The sequence below is a fragment of the Cryptotermes secundus genome, unplaced genomic scaffold (assembly GCF_002891405.2).
Source record: "Cryptotermes secundus unplaced genomic scaffold, Csec_1.0 scaffold1705, whole genome shotgun sequence".
In the NCBI taxonomy this organism is placed as follows: Eukaryota; Metazoa; Arthropoda; class Insecta; order Blattodea; family Kalotermitidae; genus Cryptotermes; species Cryptotermes secundus.
Genome location: NW_019718639.1, coordinates 950,528 through 971,474, shown reverse-complemented (window position 1 = coordinate 971,474; position 20,947 = coordinate 950,528).

The following is a 20,947-nucleotide window of genomic DNA, read 5'->3' as shown; positions in this document are numbered from 1 at the left end:
CTAGTTCCTCGACTACACTAAGATAAAACTCATGTTGGAGCGTCATGTTTCACTTTCGTTGTCTGTACATTGTATTTTATGATGTTTACACGCGAAAATAAATAATTCTAATATGATGACGTCAGCCAAACCTCTTCCTCACCCCCATACACTCATCCGTTAAGGCACGGCACAATCCTACCCATCAAGAATGCAAATCATTTCTATCGCCATACTAGTATGTGCACACATTTCCTCTGCTGCCTCACCTTCCTCGTCGACGCGTGAGGCTGACGTCACCAGCATGTATGAGTTGACTGTCTAGCTAGAAGATGTGGGAGCCTCGACGTCTCACAACCATATGGGCTTCCGCGGCCTGTTACAGGGATATCTCTTTACCTCTGTTTCCATGTATCTCTTTAGAGTGTTCTGTTTACTTGGCTTCAGGATAATCCACTAATCCTGTGGAGAATGGAGGGCGTCTGCATGCGAAGAGTTCAGTTCTTGATAACACATTACTGTACAGATGGGAATGTTTCCCCGTCGCAGAGATTCAATATTAAACTTGGAAAACTGTCAGAGTTTGTTTTGTTATCTCTCACAGAGATGGACTCATTGCTGCCAACTTAGCGCTGTCACTGTATATGTTTTTTAACATTTAAATTTTTTTTTGATGCTCTGAATTCAGAGTGTTGACATCTGTTGACAGTTGGATAAAGTTAAGTTAGAACGAAATTGTTTTCCTCCTTTTTCAAACCTTTTGTAGGATATTTTAACGCGTTTTATGTTAAGAACGAGTTATGTCGCATGGATCTAGATTTTTTCTGTCCTTCTTCTGCTATGTTTGTGGAATTTTGTAGTGAAAATGAAAGTGTGGTGCCATCTGTTGACAGTTTCCGAAAACTGAATTTGCATAAAACAGCGACAATGTAAAATAAATCTACTGCCTAAGGCAATTTACTCATATTCGAAGACGTGTACTATTCAAGCTGAAAACATCGTCGAGAATTTTTGGAGGAACCTAAACGATGCTGTTTGGATATAGAAGTCTCTAAATTAATATTACAGATAAGAAGATCGATAAATTCCACGGAACACTTACCCCGACCCTGTACTTTAAATCATGAATATTTCTGCTTAAAATGTTAGCTACTGAAGTGCCGATAACACTCCTTCATATTATCACCTGAGGACTAGAATGTACCATGTCCATCAACAACAGTTTTCGGGAAACTGTTTGAAAGTTGGGAATCAACTTTATTTCAAATGTGACTTAAAAAAGTACACGTTCTGAAATTTCTCACTTGTAAGTAGAGATAGTTACGCCATAGCTTAAGCGGTTAGTCGCTGGCTTTCCACCGCGGCGGCCCGGGTTCGATCCCGGGTATGGTTAAGTGGGATTTGTGGTGGACAAAGTGGCCTGGGGCAGGTTTTCTCCGAGTACTTCGGTTTCCCCTGCCAATCTTCATTCCACCAATTGCTCCACAATCACCCTCACCTATCATCTGGGGCTGGTACAATAGGCCAGAAGTGGCCGCAGTACAAGGGACTTAGTCCCACCCCACTAGCAATCAATCAATCAAGTAGAGATAGTGAGACACAAGACGAGTAAACAGAAAACTGGTTGTATTGCTTAATGACGCCCAGCGAATATACTTTACAGCAATGATAACGATGGCTCAATCGGTGTAACGACAGGCTACTCGCAGGGCGGCCGAGGGATTGATGTTTGATTTACTGCATGGGTAAGAGATCTTCCTCTTCTCCACAGTGTCCAGACCGGCTCTGGGGCTCACCTAGTCTCTTGTCTAACTGATAAGGGGAGCTCTTTCCCCGAGTAGAAAATCGGCCGGGGCTTGAAGCTGGCCACAGTAATCCATCTATCGCTGAGGTCAAGAAAGTCGGAGTTATACACCCATCCCCCATACGCATTCATGGCACGATGCGTAATTAACTATGCATGGGGAAATTTTTATATTTTTGTTTCGGCCTTTTATTGCGCAGGTCGCGAATTCGAATCTCAGTCCTGGTTTTATGATCTATTTAACGATGCTTCCAGTATCGATATATATATAATGGCGTTGATGCTGAATGGGGAAATATCTGAAAGGAGGAGAGTCTTGGCCTAATATAGATACAATCCCAGCATTCGCTAGAAGGGACCAAGGAATAGCACTATAGAACTCAGGACAGCAAATATCTCAGCCTGGATTCCAAACAGGAACTTACAAAATAAAACTCTAGAGCATTACCGCTACATTAGCCTGTTCGGGGACAGCCCCGTACACTTTCAGAAGGGATTTGCGAAGTGTCCTTTGTCTGTACATAGAATAGAGGAAGAATGCCTGTTAATGGTCACAGAAATCTGCTATCGTTAGCTGTAAATACTACAATGTGACGTGTCCCGTGAAGTGACACGAATTGAATATGAAATTTTCCTGACAAAAGAATTGTCTCGTTCGAAGTTTCCACAATACGTCGGACAGCTTTTGTTATAACACAAACGCAGAACGTCTCAGCTGGTTCGTCTCTAAATATAGATCGCAGTCAAAGGGCGGCATCTCTTTGGTGTCACGTGACATCTGTATGACAACGCCTGTCGCAAATTCCTTTCCATGTCTCATCCCTCCCTCCATTTCTTACCCCCTTTCCAAACCCAAGTTCAAATCTTGTCACGTGAAACTCCATTCATTTGTAGTTTATTCTTTTTAATCAAACTTTTACAGATTGCTTTTGTATCAAATCTATACCGTGTCTAAAACATCTATGAGGTTACGTCATAGCGTCAGAAGGAAACCTTGCAGAACTAAAGTCCCTGTGTGTTGAACGAGACCTCCGTACGGCGGTACTGCTTCATATCGTGTGAGGTAAAGGATCCAGCAGGAGCAGTATCATCAGGAATTTCTTTGCTTTCCGTCTGCTTCTTGTTGGTTTCTTGCTTGGCTCAGAAGATAAAGGAACAATTTCTCGACGAAATATCTGTCGACTTCTACAAAAAAAAAACACGGCGTCACATCTTAGAAGGTTTTACTTCTCATAATCACCGTTGTGATAAACTTAACAAACGGCCCTTTGAAGGGCCAGTATTTTTCACATCATTCTGCTTACTCCTGTTGGCTCGCTAAGGGCCCTACCTCTCACTATATCGGTATAATTTTTTTAAAACTTGGCATATTCCTCCACCCTGAAGATGGAGGCAGTACATTCTCCGAGGCTTTAACGAACTACCCTGCATTATATTATAGAAGACAGCAGGCTCCATAATCCCCTCAGATCCTGCACCTAGCTAAGTGATTGACTCAGTCATTTGAACGAGTAACCAGCCGATTCACTCGTTAGCTAACTAACCAAAAAACTAATTGTCTTTCTGGCGAATTAACTAGTTTCCTGACTGACCACCTGAAATATCTAACTGACCAACTGCCTCACTCCTTGTCTATCAATCTGGCTCCCTGACTAACTGGCTAGCTTACATATTGCCACGATTTCAGACTGACTATAGACGGGGTTTGGAATGGTGATTGGATTTATTGAACACTTACATATCGTAACTACACGCAACTATAGCGCTATCGCTAATTCACACACTCTGAAGTTCACTCATATGTCTTATCAGTCTACGTCTTCACCTGTCGTTGTCTGGTGACGGATCCGAACAATGTCTGCGCTTCATTGATCACGTTCTTAAAGGCTGACATCTGCCTCACGGCTAGCTCATTTACAGTCATAGTTACTTTAGAACTGGTGGCTTACCTCCTATCAGTCTTGACTCCAAATCTTTTGAGGTTCACGACCAGAGGTCTTTGTTTATTTTTGTAACTGAACCCGTTGCTCCAACTGTACTGCTTATACATCTCAGTACGAACCGCATAAAAACACCGCACTAAATCTAGAGAGAGAGAGAAGAAGTGGTGGTCGTAGTGAGAGACACTACATTTGGGGGGGGGGGGGGGAAGAAACTATATCTCAGATTTTGAAGGTTCCCAGGCAGTGCCCGCTTGTCCTTCTGGTAAAGATAGAGCATATGATCGGATTTTTGTTTGTTTGTTTTTGCTAACGTTGGGAGGGCTATATTAAGGCGAAATTTTGATGTTAACAATGGGAGGGCTGCATGTGAGGCATGCAGTGCAACGTGGAATTGGGTACCAACTCAGCATTTGCTCTAGTACCGAGGAAAACCACGGAAAACCTTGGTCGAGCTGGCCGGTCTCACATTAGACCCTGTGTGTGTCCTGTTCCTTTATTTTAAAAAGTTTACATGTGTTTTTCTACAGTTTTTTTTAATAAAATAAAAACACCGTTCCTCTGTTGCTGTTCAATTTTTGCTTAGCGGACCACGCAGAAAACACCATTCGTCTATCAGTTGCGGGCCGCTGCCTAGCAACAGCAGGTGTACAGTCGCCTATCTCGCTGTCGCCGCCTGGCAACGGTCTACATGCCACAATATGTTTCGGAAGAATATGCTGCCTCCATCTTCAGTAGAGGAGCGGTTGAGACGTTAGGTTCCTCAGAAAGGTTGGTGTCGATCTGCCAGACTGCACGCCATGCCATAGCCCACCTTCATAAGCAGCTCAAACCTCAGTTATGGATACTTTCGGTTTTTCAAGAAATTTTACCCAAACTGACTTGAAAATTATCAGGAAATATGTCGTTGTCTTTTCCTATTGAGCGAGAACTTTCCTCAACATCATAATTTGGTCTCATTTTCTTCGTTCGTTTGTTTGTTTGTCCTTCCGTTTTCATTTCCCCATATCGGCAGTGTGAGAATTTGTTGCGATCGTAGAAAACCGATCTCGATACGTGACGTATTTACAGGCTTTCAGCACCCCCCCCCCATCGAAGGACTGGTTTTTGTATTGGCGTCTGTCTGTCTGTACGTATGTGTATGCTACGTGCGCCCGTCGCAGGCGCTCGAACGGTTGGACCGATTTTGTTAAACGTTTACCTGAATCGGTGTCCAGTGAGTATGAATATTCCAGGTCCATAAATAGCGGCCCTTCACATGGGCCCCAGACATAAAATTGGCGATTTTCTCAAAAACGGTTCTAAATATGTTGATTATATTTCAGTAGCTTGTACGGACAAACAGAAAACAAACTCCGTGGCCTGTAGTCCGCAAATGAACTATACCGACCGAGCGACCGCCGCTTGTCGGCAACGTTAGTGTCAATCTTTTGCGGATAGAGGGTGTCGCGTGGTCAGAGCAACGGATCCCCACGGCTCAATTTCTGTTTTCTAGACCGGAGCCGCTATTTCCTTGAAGTAGCTCCTCAATTATCCTCATTAGGCTCAGTGAACCCCGTTCCAGACCCACTACTTCTCAGAAAATCTGGTAGCACCGGGAATCGAACCCTGGACCTCTGGATCTGTAGCCAGGAACTCTAACCACTAGACCACAAAATCTGTCTTAAATAAATCTGTTATTTTCAGAAAATGGCCGAACATCATCTGGCGGGTAAAATGTGAACTATCACTTTTCTCAAAAGCAGCTTGACAGATAGTACTATACTGTAGGGACAGTTGTCCCAGACAATATTACGTAAGACCAAGATGTCGAATAGTGGGCAGCCCGACAAAGGCCGAATTACAAAATAGAATTTATTCTCAAAAATGGCCCTTACAATTCGGATTAAATTTAGTCAGTTTGCAGTACAGATATTCCGAAATGAAACTTCATATGTGGCTCTATGGTACGTCCATACAATAAAAAGTTGTATCATTTTAAAATGGGGCACGCGGTAGCGTAGTTGGTTGGGGCACTATGCTACAAGCCGGAAGGTCGCTGGTTCAAGTCCCAATGAGGTTATTGGATTTTTTTCAGTTGACCTAATCCTTCCAGCCGCACTAGGCCCTGGGGTTTACTCAGCCTCTAACAGAAATGAGTACCAGGAATTAATTAGATAATATTCCTGGGGTGTAAGGCGCGGCCGTCGCGTAAGGCTGACAACCTTACCGCCATCTTTGAGCCGATTGTCAAGGTAATGTGGGACCCTCAACATCTCACAACCCTATGGGCCTCCACGCCCTGTTACAGGGATACCTTTACTTAATTTTGCTTACTCATAAGTTTAAAATAAATAGTTTTCACGTATTACGTTATTGATTTTTGGAATAGTATAAGGCTCTAATCTGTTAAGTGTATGTGCAATACTTGTGATCAGATTTTTGTATTTTTAGCCAACTTTTCTTATTTTGAAAAAAAGAAAAAGCAAGTTAGGTTTATGCGATGTCCATGCTGTCTCCTTGTCTCTGTATCCCACCTATATCATCATTTGAATTGCTAAACCAAATTTTTTTAAATTCTTATGTATATCATGGTACCAGAGCCCAACCCAACGGCGTACTTCATAAATCCCTCCCATCAGTTTGTGTGTCTATATACTTTCCCCATTATCGTTGATAGGCAACGGCTCGGTAAAACCTTTATCGCGGTAACAAATACACACGCAACTGTAGAAATGTTGTTGGACCCGTAGTTTTCTGCGTGGTCCGTGCCGTATCAAGGTAATCAGGAGAATAGTTCTTCTGAGAATTTTTTCTTTATTTTTTCATTTTTTCTTCCTCCCATATTTATTTCAGCTCTCGATTTCCATTATCTTTGATTTCCTACTTTTCTACTTACTTTCCATGCTTCCTTTCTTCTCCTTCCTTCGTAAGTTATCCGAGGACTGTCGGATGCGTCACTCCCTGGCGGTGATAGGGCCAGCAGCAGGTAAATTTCCCTCCAGTGAATGATTGACAGATTGACACAATCACACAAGCTAATTGTTTGATGAATGCTGTAGTGAGCAACTTTACTGCCTAAGCTGTTTTTCGCATTTATTTTCTATTTTACGATGTCAGTCCTGCTGATTTTATAGCGTGCAATCACAGAAATGTTGATTAAGGAATTTGTTAGGAATAAGGAAGGCAGTGGTCGTGGCCATTTCAACTATTCCAACATTTTCCTGAAGGGATCGGGGGAAAAACAGCCAAGAGCCTCATAATAATTTAGTGTCCTGGCCTATATTCGAACCGAAACCCCTCGAATACAAGTGAAATTAATTACATCTACATTAACTTCCTTCCTAATTTACTCTCATAAGTACAAGAGTCTTCTCATGCACTTTACAACTTTATCCTGAAGATGTAAACAATAAGTACCTCCGAAACCCTGGTAACTTTCTATCGGACTACGCTAAGTCACGGCCCAGAAAGCAGCAAACTTCGTATTCATAGCCACGAGAGCTTCAAATCTTATACACTTTAGCCGAGCGGGTTACTGTAGCGGTAGTATTTTTATTATGGAGGTGCTCGGTTCGATTTTTCACCTGAACACCGGTTATCCTGACTGAGGTTCCCTGTTGCTTTTCTTAGTCTTTCGAGGCCGAACTGAGAACACAGAGAGTGTGCTGTAGTTATTAGTAAAGTGTGGGTATTAGCGGTGGCGCTCTAATTACTTGTAGTTCCGAGTTGTGTGGTAAAGTGGTCAATAAATCGAGTGACCAATCCAAACCCCGTCTGTAGTCACTCGTACACTTAATAATATCCGCCCGTCTATCCGTCCATGAATCTACTCATTTGCCTATTCTCCTTTCTATTGACACATCTTTTTTCTATCTTTGTTTAACGACGCTGTCACTACCGAAACCACTTGCCGTCGAATGGGAGCATGATTGATGAATTGGATTGAATTTGAAAGGAATCTTTTGTAGCCTAATCAGAATACTATCCCGTCATTTGTTTGAAGAGACTGAGGAAAATTACGAAAACCTCACGATATCCAGTGTCCCTGCCTAGAAACGAAGCAAGCACCTCCTGAATACGAGACCAGAATACTGCCTCTAGACGAACTTGTTTCCCTTCTTCTGTGTTGCTGTACAAGGGCGGCACATCCGCTCGCCTTACGCTTTCTGTCATGAAGATGGAGGCCCCCGTTTGTAACTTTCTACCAGTCTACGCGGCGTCACATTCTAGAAAACAGTGATCCTGTCGAGATTCTCGGGTCTCACGTATGTTAATACCGCTGATCACCCTCACACTTGCTCTCTCTCTCTATTTGGGATGCGGCAGTGTGGACGGACGAGGTGCTGCGGGCAGCAGGTCTCGCCTGTGGTCGTCTAATTCAGTTGATAAGTTGCACAGGATTTGAATAATCTATTCAGTCTCCAATTAGCCATCCAGCCGGCTGACAATGTATGTATTCAGCCTGTATTACGCACAATTCAATAGAGGCCGCCGGCAAGTTGACAAGCCCCCCCACCATTTCCCCAGTGAGCTGTAATAGGCCGAGTAACCATTACGTCATCATTTAAGGTAATATGAAAATTTCTGCATGTGCTCAGTGATTCAAGATATGAAGGGGTTGACCGTGTTCTTTTGTTATGGATTCAATGGACTGAAACACTTACTAGGGGTAATACAAGAGTGAGTAGTGGGTTCGAACCCCGTGCTAGTGTTGGTTCGGTTGCTTCGCGTGTAGCAAGTCACACAATTCATATTCGAGTGAGAGTCAATAAACAGGTCGAAATGGGAGTAAAACAGCTGTAATTATATTTTTCACAGACAGAGTTTCGGTAGTGAAAATGGCGACCGTGCTTGAGGAATATACTACCGAAGAATAGTGTTCTGTTGTGTGTCTTTGTGGGTAAAATAACTCAATGCAAATAATATTCATAAAGAAAAAATCCTGTTTGTGGTGGGAAGTGTTTGCCGCGTTAAGGGGTTCCCAACTAGGTGAAGAAATTATCTCAAGAAGGTTCGGCAGCCGTGGATGATGTCCAACCAAGTGTTGAGGTGGCTGAGACAACAGCCAAAAGACTTCTAAGCTGTGGGTTCCGACATACTGGTAAAGCAATGGGACGAGTGTATCGATGTACGTTTTATATCTGTCTGTGACCTATGGACTGACTCTCCCTCGTATGAAGACCGCCAAACAAGCTAAAGTTTTTCTGAATTTTCCTTCGCTGCAGACAAGCAGGGGTGTCAGGTTCGAGGACCCACGGCTCCCATAGCGACATTGTCACTTGTTAAATTCTATAACATCGCATTATATGGAGCTAGACTAATGTTAAATTGGAAAATATCGGGAAGGAAGCGGTAGTGGCATAGTAAGGTACTATCAGCGGCCTCATGACTCGTGGTACTTGGGTTCAAACTCGGCGGAGGTCGTGGAATTTTTAAGGGCGGAAAAATTCAGGGAACAAGTCCTCCGGGTGGGACTTTAAGCCGTGGGTCCCGTGTCGTAGCTTTACGGTACGTAAAAGAACCTCATGTCTCTAGGAGACCTCTGAGCCAAATTATCGGACATTTACTGCCCAAGAAGAGTCTCTAACGCCTCTGGTGGATGGGGGAAGCATCAGGTACCGCTGAGCCAGTAGAGGCCGAACTCGTTGGCTAAGTCGGGGCTGATGGCACGAACCAGTACCGGTAGGGTATGCCGACTGGTAGAACATCAAAGGAGGACGTACAATAGACTACCAGTCGCGGTGCATGGGGAAACCCACCCCCTTCAATAATAATAATAATAATAAAGGCACTATCCCAAAATTTTCCTGAAAGAAGCTACAATAAGAGTAATTAAAAATTTCAAATGTCCTGGCTGAGATTCGAACTAAGCACCTCCAGTATACAATTCTAGATGGTTACCGCTACGGAAACCGGCTCAAAGAAAACGTTATGATCTTCTTGCATGAGACCTTCTGTACTCTGGTAGAAATGCACTGACGTTTCGGAGTAATCTAATATCTCAAGGACAGAAGAGAACATTCGGTGTGATTTTACCAGAGCATACGGCGCAACCGAATGGTTGATATGGCGCAATCTCGGCCGGGCATCGGTTATCTTGACTGAGGTTTCCCGTGGTTTTCCTCAGTCACTCCTTGCAAATGTCGGTTAGCACCTTGATTAGGCCAGGGCCGATTCCTTCGAAATCCGAGCCATTACTGAACGTGTTGTCCCGCGCTTCATAATGTAGATGCAGACAGCGGCGTGGAATAAACCACAAATAAAAAGAGGACATTGACGAAGTGGCCTCTGGTGTGAGCTGTTGTATTGTCTTGAGTGCTGAAAGTATTTCGACAGACAACAGTTTCATACAACGAGTTTAATGATAAATGGCCAGGTTCGTGGAAATTCATTAGATACGGTCATGTGTTCGAAACCTCGTGATCCGTTAGGATTTTCCCATCGCTTTCAACCCCAGTGACAGTTCAGTAGGGCCCTACGCAATGCCTCCCCCCCACAATTTTTATTCAGGCTAAAACCCACGAAATAATATAACCTACTAATATACATGGAAGTTGGGATAGCTCGGTCGGCACAGCGACCACTTACGGGTTGGTAGGCCGTGGGTTCGGTGTTCGAATCGCGTCAGGGGCGAGAGATATTTCCCTTCTCCCCAGCGTCCAGACTGGCTCTGGAGCCTTTACAATGAGTACCGAGGGCTACATTCTTGGGAGTAAGGCTGCCGGGTTGTGAAGCTGATCATTCGGCTTCATCTGGTGCCGAGATTAAAAATTCATGGATCTATACCTCCTTTACACCATACAACTTCATGGTGTGGTGTTTAATTAGTTAAGAACAAGGTTAACTTTATATTTATATATGAGATTTCAGGTAATCATGACGGTTATTGGGAAGAATAGTATCTTGTGGTGTATGAAGCCGTGTAGTTTGGTAAAACTTTGCAGACGCTTCGGAAGAGGTTATTGCCTACGTCTTCAGCTACTGAGGGCAAGCGGTGCAAACAATAAGCGAGAGTCCTCGAGCGGTGTGGTCTCTTGAACCCTCGTAATAAATATTTGAGGCCCATAAAGAGCGGATAATTTCAAGATTGGATGAGATACTATCAGCTTCTTAAGAGGACTCAGGTCAGTTTGTTCACTGACATAATATATCATAGAAACCTAAAGCTGCTGGTCATATCGAGCGGGTTAGCGTAGCGGTAACTGTCCGAACTTTTATTCGGAAATTCAGTTCAAATCTTGGTAGGAGAAACCGGCTATTCTGAGCTCTTTCGTGGTTTTGCTCAGTCCCATCACGCAAATTTTGAAATAGTATCATGATTAGGTCACAAACGCTTCCTTCCAGATATTTCCAGTTCATTAATTATCATTCATCAGTCGACCTACCGAATGTGTCATTAAACAACAAATGAAGGATAAATAACCCTTTTCGAGTGAAGAATTCGAACAACGGACCTCAGAGTAGTAGTTCAGGAGACTCGCTACTCAAACAGTTGTTTTGGAAGTACCGTCCGGTTTCTTTATAGTGATCACATGTTGCGATTGACAGCTTTGTGATTGGCTGGAACACACAGGTTAGCAGTTGTTATGAATGGCTGCCCTCAAAGCCTTGAAAGTTGATCATAGTCCGGAGATAATGAGGTGCAGGTTGACCTGACAGTTCGTGCCCACATCGGTCGTTCTAGTTGCTTCCCAGGGAGTCAGCAGCCTATCAGGCGCTCATGTCGCCGAGTTCAAAGTGCAACATGTCCAGAGGAAAGAAAAGGGCCTTTATGTAAGCACCTCGCCCGGTCACCGCAGTTTCATCAGTCGGTCAGCAAGTCATCCAGTGATCCTACTACTGGGTCAAACAATCATCCAGTGATCCTACTACTGGGTCAACCAGTCATCCAGTGATTCTACTACTGGGTCAAACAATCATCCAGTGATCCTATTGGGTTAGTCAATCATCCAGTGATCCTACTGGGTTAGTCAATCATGCAGTCATCCTACTACTGGGTCAGTCAGTCATCCAGTGATCCTACTACTGGGTCGAACAATCATCTAGTGATCGTACTGCTGGGTCAATCATCCAGTGATCTTACTGGTGGGTCAATGAATCATCTAGTGATCCTACTCCTGCTTCAATGAACCATCTGGTGATCCTACTACAGGGTCAATGGGCCTTCCAGTGATCCTGCTACTTGGACAGTCAATCGTCTCGTGATCCTACCGCTGGGTCAATTAATCATTCAGTGATGCTACCACTGAATCAACGAGTGATCCTACTATTGAGTCAGTAAATCATCCACTGATCCTACTACTTTGACAGTGAATCATCCATTGATCTTACTGCTGGGTCAATGAATCATCCAGTGATGCTACAACTGGTTCAGTGAATCATCCAGTAATCCTATTGTTGGGTCAGTGGTTCATCCAATGATCCTACTGCTGGGTCATTGGTTCATCCAGTGATCCTACTGCTGGGTCAGTCAGTCATCCAGGAATCTTACTGCTGGGTCACAAATCATTCAGTTAGCCAGTGAATAAGTCAGTGAGCTATTCAGACTGCTTCTCGGTCAGTCAGTAATTCAGACAGAGAAGTAGACAGGAAGTTACTGCTGCTATCTTAACCAGTTATTCATTTAGTGACTAAGCCAACAAGTCATTCAATTAAACTTTCTGTCAGTTAGATAAAGTCACTGCAACGCAGTCATTCGTCTCTTCAGCCAGGCGCTCTGTCAGTTGGCCAGTGATTCTTTCGAGTCAATTGGTCGGTACTCCAAAACACCTGTGAGGGAGTGAATCTTTCAGACAGACACGTTCCCAGTACGTTATCAGGCACTGAGTTAGTTAATATTCAAACGTACCTACTTAACATTTATAATTAGTTGGTATTATCAAACTTTTGTGATTTTTTCCCTGGGATTCTCTGTGACGGTTTGTGAAATAGGGAAATCCTTGCCAGTGTTGCCAGTGTTGCCAGTGTTGGCCTCGGCCTGAAGTGGCTGCCCTGGTCCGATCATGAGCGGAACTAATTTCCATGGCTGTGGAAGTAGGCCGCCTGCCAATACTGGCTCTCTGTGCAGACGCGAAGGCCGTCTCCTTGACGCTTGTGAACAAATTTAAAAGGGAAATGCGGGAATTGTCCCACTTCCATTAATTCAGTCACTAAACTGACAGCAGCCATGTTTAGAGCGTCATGGATGTGACAGATGCATCACGACACAGGAGCATAAATCCCTGAGCCTTGGAAATATAAATTGCAACACCGCGGCAACTTCATTGCACTTTCAGTGAGAAGTAGGAAACCAAAGCTTAAAAGCCATGCTGTGATTTTCTGGGGTCTGATACTGTGTAGTATTCGTATGTTTCAGAAGCATATGTATGCTGCCTCCATCATCAGGGTTGAAATTTAAAGTACAAGGAAGGAGGAAACAAATGAACACATTGCGGAGAAGTGGGGCGCATATACGGCAACGGCCATTTTAAAGGCTCACAGTGTTTATCTTCAAAGGGGGGAACAGAATTGTGAGAAAATATGGCCCTATTCAGGGCCTCGTGCAAATATCTCACTTTTGGGGCGGACCTTCATAGTTCACAAGAGCGAAACCTGAACAGTGTATCTTCTGGGATATAACACCGTAGAATTAGTTGAAAATCAGTCGACGTTTCGGAGGAATATGTGAAAAAAAACAACCAAGAACCAGCATGAAACATCTATTTTCTTCTTTCTTGGCAGGTAACATGTTGCTACCTGCTTCAAGATATGTTTATATATTGATCTTGAAGCTTAAGATGATGTTCGTCCGAAACGTCTGTTAATTTCAAACGGACTACACGGCGTTATATCTCAGGAAATTGAACTATTTCGTAAACATCACTGTGAGAAACTCAGATATCACTGAAAAATCCTTACGGTAAAGATGATCAAAAATTCATGAGCAGCGTAAATGTTTTTACAGTGTCCCCCTTTTTACCCAGAGCGGGTAGAAACAAAGCTGAGTGGGTTTCAAATTGTCCCCTACAACGTTCTAATAGAAGAAATCAAAAGGAAGATATTAAGTTTATTATTTAGACGTAATTATGATGACAATATTAAAATGAATCCCGTAGAAATAGGATGCAATACTGTGGTCCATTGGTGTGTTCTTGTGAACACAGTAACAAGGCTTCGGCTTACGCAAACGCCAGGAATTCCTTTCCCATTTAATTCTCACTTTCTAGAGGAAATTTTGGAAAAGAAGTTCATGATCCCGGATTCAATCACGAACATGGACAGAGAACTTTCGTTTCATCACGAAATAGAAACACCCCCCCCCCGTGCCCTATGGGTACCAATGTCTCTTCCTCTGAAGCAAATTGAACGGGCCCAAAATTCGGTTATTTAATTTTATGTAACGTTGAATTTACGAAAGAGTTTAATTTCTCCCACATATACCATCTGTACGCCATCATGGAATGATATTGTCCTTAGATTTCGTAAAACCATAGCCTAATTTAGTGTGTAGAGCCGTTGCTATGCAACGACCACGAGATGGGCGGATATGCTATGGATTTTCTGGGCAACGGTTCCCGCAGCAACAGACAAGAACGCAAAAATAGAAGAGTTGTGTTTCCGACGTGGTCCGTGCCGAGAAGTTATAAGTAAGAGACAAAGTTAGAGCTTAGTCATCTTTGTACGTGAGTCTATGACTTGACCCCGGAGGTAGAGAAATAGTCATTGTTGGAGCCGTTTCCAGGAAACGTCTACTAACAGACAGAGCACTAGGCTATGTACTGTACTGAACTATAAATTTTGGAATTAGCGATAGTGTTATAGTTATATGTAGTTACGCCCTATAAGTGATCAGTAAATTTATCAACCAATCGAAACCCCGTCTATAGTCACATATACACCTGACAATATACTTAAATAGTTGAATACTCCAAACGATTCAATGACTTTCACGTGTTGGAAAATTGAGTTTCTTAATTTGTTGAGAATCAGTAAATTCCAGCAGCAGCCCAAACCGAATATCGATAAATGCGGCAGTCACGTGTGTACTCTCAAACCCTTCACTATGAATTATCTGAAACGGAGATAAATTTAAAACTCCGCGTTGAAAGCTGTTTGCAACTTTTTTATTTAATATTATTTAAAATGAAAAACGACCTTTACAGTATTTCATATATTTTTCATCAACAAATGGGAAAGCAATGTAAAATATTTTATATATATGTATAAATCTCTTTAACTGCAGTAATCATTTATATTATTAAAAATGCCACTACAGGAAGGATATATGAAAGTTGGCATTAAACCAATGTTGAGTTATTCAGAGGACTTATTGATTTGTTGTCCTCTTGATATACACGACGATGAATCACTCCAACCCCTGTCACCATCATCCCCTATAATATCAGACCTACCCTCTCTACTGTACAACAAAATATCTGCTTCAAATGTCACCTCCCAGTCCAAGCCATTAAAACTGCAGAGACGCCAGCGCTGCCAATATTAATTCGTGCAGTTCTAACCTTATCATACGGATCGGCTCTTCTGCTGCGATGGGACGGCTGTTATCAGATGAGCTGCCTCAAATTCCTGATTCGATTGATTGCACTGCGTTGTGATAATGGATATTCTGGGTTTGAGGTGCTCATAAACGTCTGTTTATTCTCTCTCCCTTCCTGCTATTTTAGTTCACCACAATATCCACTCGGCGTTTCTATAACTCACCACGACATTCATGTAATATAAATAACTGTGGATAGCTCAGTAGTTAATTAAAGAACAAAGCAACTCATTAACATAAGATACACCAATACACCACCTTCCTCACTAGGTATTTTTTATTGCTAGTGGAGTGGGACTAAGTCCCTTGTACTGCGGCCACTTCTGGCCTATTGTACCAGCCCCAGATGATAGGTGAGGGTGATTGTGGAGCAACTGGTGGAATGAAGATTGGCAGGGGAAACCGAAGTACTCCGAGAAAAGCTGCCCCAGCGCCACTTTGTCCACTACAACTCCCACTTGACCAGACCCGGGATCGAACCCGGACCATCGCAGTGGGAAGCCAGCGACTAACCGCTTGAGCTATGGCGCGGCCCAAAATAAGAAGCTTGCTATAAAGGGCAATGTAAAAATAATCGTAAAAATAGGCCGTGCCATAGATCAAGAGGTTAGTCGCCGGCTTCCCACCACGACGGTCCGCTTTCGATCCCAGGTCAGGTCATGTGGGAATTGTTGTGGATATAGTGCCAGTGTGGCAGGTTTTCTCCGAGTACTTCTGTTTCCCCTACTAATTCTCATTCCACTAACTGCTTCACATACGTCATCAAATATAATCCGGGGCTGGTACAATAGGTCAGTTTGTGACCGACGTACCAAGTGGACTCAGTCTCATGTAAAACTAAACTAACTAATGTTGAGGACAAAATATAAAGTTCTTATTATGAATGTAGTTTCTGAGGATGGCAGGAGGATGGAATTGGCTCAGGATCGTGTCCAGTGACGGGTTTTGCTTTAGCGGTGTTGGACCTTCGGGTTCTACTGCCAGAATTAGTTAATTAGTAAGATGGATCTTAGGCCGCGCCATAGCTGAAGCGGCTAGTCGCTGGCTTCCCACCGTGGCGGCCCGGGTTCGATCCCGGATCTGGTCAAGTGGGATTTGTGGTGGACAAAGTGGCACTGGGGCAGGTTTTCTCCTAGTACTTCGGTTCTCCTGCCAATCTTCATTCCTTCAATTGCTCCACAATCACTCTCACCTATCATCTGGGGCTGGTACAATAGGCCAGAAGTGGCCGCAGTACAAGAGACTTAGTCCCACCCCACTAGTAATAAAAAAAACTGGATCTTAGGGAAGTAGGTTGTGAGAATGGGAGGTGGATGGAACTGGCTCACGTTCGTGTTCAGTGACGGGCTTTGGTATTAGAAGTGTTGAACTTTCGAGTTTTGCTACCAGAGGTCTAGTCAGTCGGTCAATCGGTTAGTTGGTTAACAATATAAAATTCCACAGTAAGACCTTTCTAATAAGTAAAGCAAAATCTCTAAAGAAAAAGTAGTGCTGAATGCGAGGGCGTCTCGACGCTGTGCATCATTTGAATAAATAGACCTTCTAATTCCGTACAAGCGAATCTGATTGCACATGAATGCAGGAGGGGAGTGTATTGCAGGAATGCCTACTGTCGCAGCCCTCCGCCCTAACGAGAGCTTAGCTCTCACTGAAGTGAGCCCCCTACGTGGTACTGTCCATCGTGAATACACTGAACGATCCGTATTGTGAATATGAATATGAATGTGGCTTGTGGCGTATAATGAGACAGTCTAGAGAGTTTCACATTCCAATTTAGTGAATGATGAATGCTCCATATGTACAGCCATACCAAAGAGAAAGTGCCTTTTTTAAAATACTTTCTTGGAAAGACATATGATCTAGTATAATCACGTTTAATGCGTATAGTGAAACATTTTATGACTTTATAAGTCTCGGCCTTTCAGGGCCATATTCAGGGACTCAACATATGAACTTGTTTCAATTTCTGTAGCTCTTAGTAGAATTATAACTTGTGCTAATTTCTACTCAAACCTACAGCAAATGTTGAGCAGATTTGTCTTATTTTTGAGCCTCTAAACATGGCCCTGAAATGTCGAAACATATAACTCTATATAAATATATGATAGTATAAGTCAAACGAGCCGCTCACAGTAGCCGAGCGGTCTAAGGCATGTACTGTCTTCCCTCGCTCGGAAGCCGGGATCGTGGGTTCGGATCTGTTTCCTGTGAGGTACGAACTGAATTCTTATATATTATTCTCATAAATTGCTGGTCACAGTAGCCGAGCGGTCTAAGGCATGTACTGTCTTCGCTCGCTTGGAAGCCGGGTTCATGGGTTCGAATCCCACACGAGGTATTGATGTTTGGTATGTTTATGTGTTTATTATGTGTTTGTGTTGTCCTGTATTTAGGTAGAAGCCTTGCGGCGAACTGATCACCCGTCCAAGGAGTCCTACCGCGTGTAAAATGATCCTGAAACTGAAAATCAGAGACCAGGACCCAAGGGGGCTGTAGAGCCAGTGAAAAAAAAGTAAAACCTTTTTACAATAAATGGCGTGTCATTCATTCCAGGATCAAAAGAAGCGCAACTGCAATCATTTCTCATTTTAAAGTAAAAAAAGATCAAAACTCTTTGTCACAATGCATTGAAAGCTTTTGGTGTCTATTATGCCACTGTTGCATCACCACGTCGCTGCATGTGTGTGTGTTCGTAGCCCGCTAAGAGAGTCTGTTAATTAATCAGAGATTCGGCGATTTGATAAGTAGACAGTTATTCATGTGGTAAAAAGGTGAAGCCAAACCCATAACAGGCCGTGGAGTCCCATAGGGTTGTGAGACGTCGAGGCTCCCACATGTTCTAGACAATCAGCTCATAGATGGCGATGAGGTTGTCAGCCTCAATCTCCGTCCATCATTTACCCCAAGGAAGATCCCTGATGTTAATTTCTGTTCGAGGTTTAGTCGATACCAGAGACATTGTGCGGCTGGAAGGATTAGTTCAATTGAAAAATCAAATAACCTCATTTGGAATCGAACCCGCGACTTTCCTTGTAGCATAGTGTCTCAGCCAACTACGCTACCGTGTGCCCCAATTCATTAATGTTGATAGTCAATTCGTACTTTTATCTTAGTCCATGTTCCAGTTCGTCAGTCAGTCTGTGACTTACTTAGCTAGTTAGTTAAGCAGACGGTCAGTCAGTCGGCCAGTTGGTTGTCACCCTGTGGTCAGTCATTGAAGTAAACACCAGTCTTAGTAACTCAGCCGTAGAACTTGGGGATTTGGTGACAGTGACTCTGAATAATGCTGCCTTCTACAGTGTGACCCAATTCAATCTGATAGATTGTTGCAAATGTTTCCAAAGAATCATTCAGTCATTCATTCAACAATGGCTCTGCGGCCCTTTGTTGGGCTCTGACCGCTTTTTTAGTTTCGTTATCCCACACACAGTCTAGAGGACTCATTGGACGGGAGATCAGCCCGTCGCAAGGCCGCTACCTACACACGGAACAGCACAAACACAGAATAAACTCACACAGGCATCCATGTCTCGAGATGGATTCGTATCCACGATCCCAGCTTTCAAGCGGACGAAGGCACTGCGCAGCCATTGTGATCGGCTTTCGGAGGAACCAGCTGCCTTCGTACTGAGAGTTCAATAGCGAGACGGGAAGGGGGGAGGGAACAGAGCTCCGGGCGGACCAATGGGAAGGACATAAAAATGTTGGCTCTTTGAGCGAACCAGAAACAACAGAAGCAAGTCAGGAAGAACAGTGCCCTTGTAAAGGGCCGTTTTCAAAAGCAGAGCGAATGGAAGAAAGGCTACGCAACTAGCAGAGGCTGCTAATTAGGGCTGAGTATGGGGAATTAGCAAGGAGTAGGGGGATGAATAGAATGTATAACGAGAATTTCTGGGAAGAAGTTATGGCCTACTTTCCTTTGATACGGCATGGACCGCATGGGAAACGACGCGTCGAACAATTCCTCTTTTACTAGTGTATTCGTTACCGAGGGAAGGAATTTACTGAGCCGTTGCCTAACAACCGGGTTGAGGATACACAGACAACAAGGTGATGTCATATGATTCCTTAAATTTTTCTAAAGGCGCATCCATATTACTCGTGATCGTGCTCGTCGGGAGACTCGTCTGGTTTTTACTTATGCCCGTAAATCTCGCCAGGCTTCGGGGCGTGAGGATCTGTATATTTACTCTTAGTGTGTATAGGCTGTAGTCATATTTTAATTAATTCCTATAGTTTTTAAATTAAAAATTTTAAAATTTCCTTGTCCCGTGACTTGCCATATCGTCCACATTACTCGCGAGCATAGTGAGTCACACGAGTACGAGCACGAGTAATGTGGAGGCGCCTTAAGTGAACAGATAGGCAGTGGGCCACTCTTTCACCTGATTTCTCTCTTTCTCTTGAAGGTGGCTCAGAACCACGATATGTCATATCCTCATATATTCACTGTTTTAGTAACTCTATTGGGCTCGCTGAGGGCTCAGGTTCAGGCTCGACCTCACGCTATATCCGTCCAAATGTCTTCACACTCTAATTACTCTTCTGCCCTGATTATGGAGGCAGTAGGTTCCTCTGAAACTAGGGCAGAAATCGACCAGGCTACACGGTGTCACATCTTAGAAAATATTAATCTTAGTTACCTAACCGGTTGGGCCCCGCCATAGCTCAAGCCGTTGGTCGCTGGCTTCCCACCGCGGCGGCCCGGGTCTGGTCAAGTGGGATTTGTGGTGGACAAAGTGGAGCTGGGGCAGATTTTCTCCGAGTACTTCGGTTTCCCCTGCCAATCTTCATTCCACCAATTGCTCCACAATCACCCTCACCTATCATCTGGGGCTGGTACAATAGGCCAGAAGTGGCCGCAGTACAAGGGACTTAGTCCCACCCCACTAGCAATAAAAAAAACCTAACCGGTTAGTAGCGTAGTTAGTTACGTAAGAGATAGTCATTCAATGATTTATTAGTCAGCAAGTTAATAATGTACGTACGTCAGTTTGTTCGGACTTCGGTGAGTCAGTCACTTAATACTTCTCTGTCAGTGCACAGCGCCTGCGCATTGCACTGTTGCTCCTTTCCACTAAACCTAAAGAGGACGTCTAGCAGAAGGTAGCTGTCTGTTTTAATTCAGGCGTCACGACGCTGCAAGTTGATAATGCTAGTCGTCATGACAACACAGTGGAGGAGGAAGCCGTCTTGTTTCCTTACAAAACAAACACGCAGACAGACGCCTGTGCTTCTAGTTGCTTGTACGTCCAATTATTCTGGCGTTATGTCCGTCTCACGAACAGGAGCGTCACCCCCATGCTGACACGCAACCTGGCGTCGGGACGCAGGGCGCCTGTCATGGGACACACTTCCTGTCTACCGTACATGGTACAGATATTTGTTTTTTGATTATTATTAGCATATATATGTGTGTGTGTGTGTGTATAACGACGCTGCCAGTAACTCGAATGATTCCATGACAGGGAGTAAGGATTTGGAAGGAAGTGGTCTTCACCATTTGTAAGGTACCTCCCGGTCTTTAGCAGAGGAGCCTCATGGGATACCACGGTAACCTCAGTTATATATATATATAGATAAAATCGGAGGCACGCGGTAGCGTAGCTGGTTAAGGCACTGTGCTTAAGTTAGGAAGGTCGCGGTTTCGATTCCCGATGAGATCATTGGATTTTTCAGTGGACCTAATCCTTCCAGCCGCGCTAT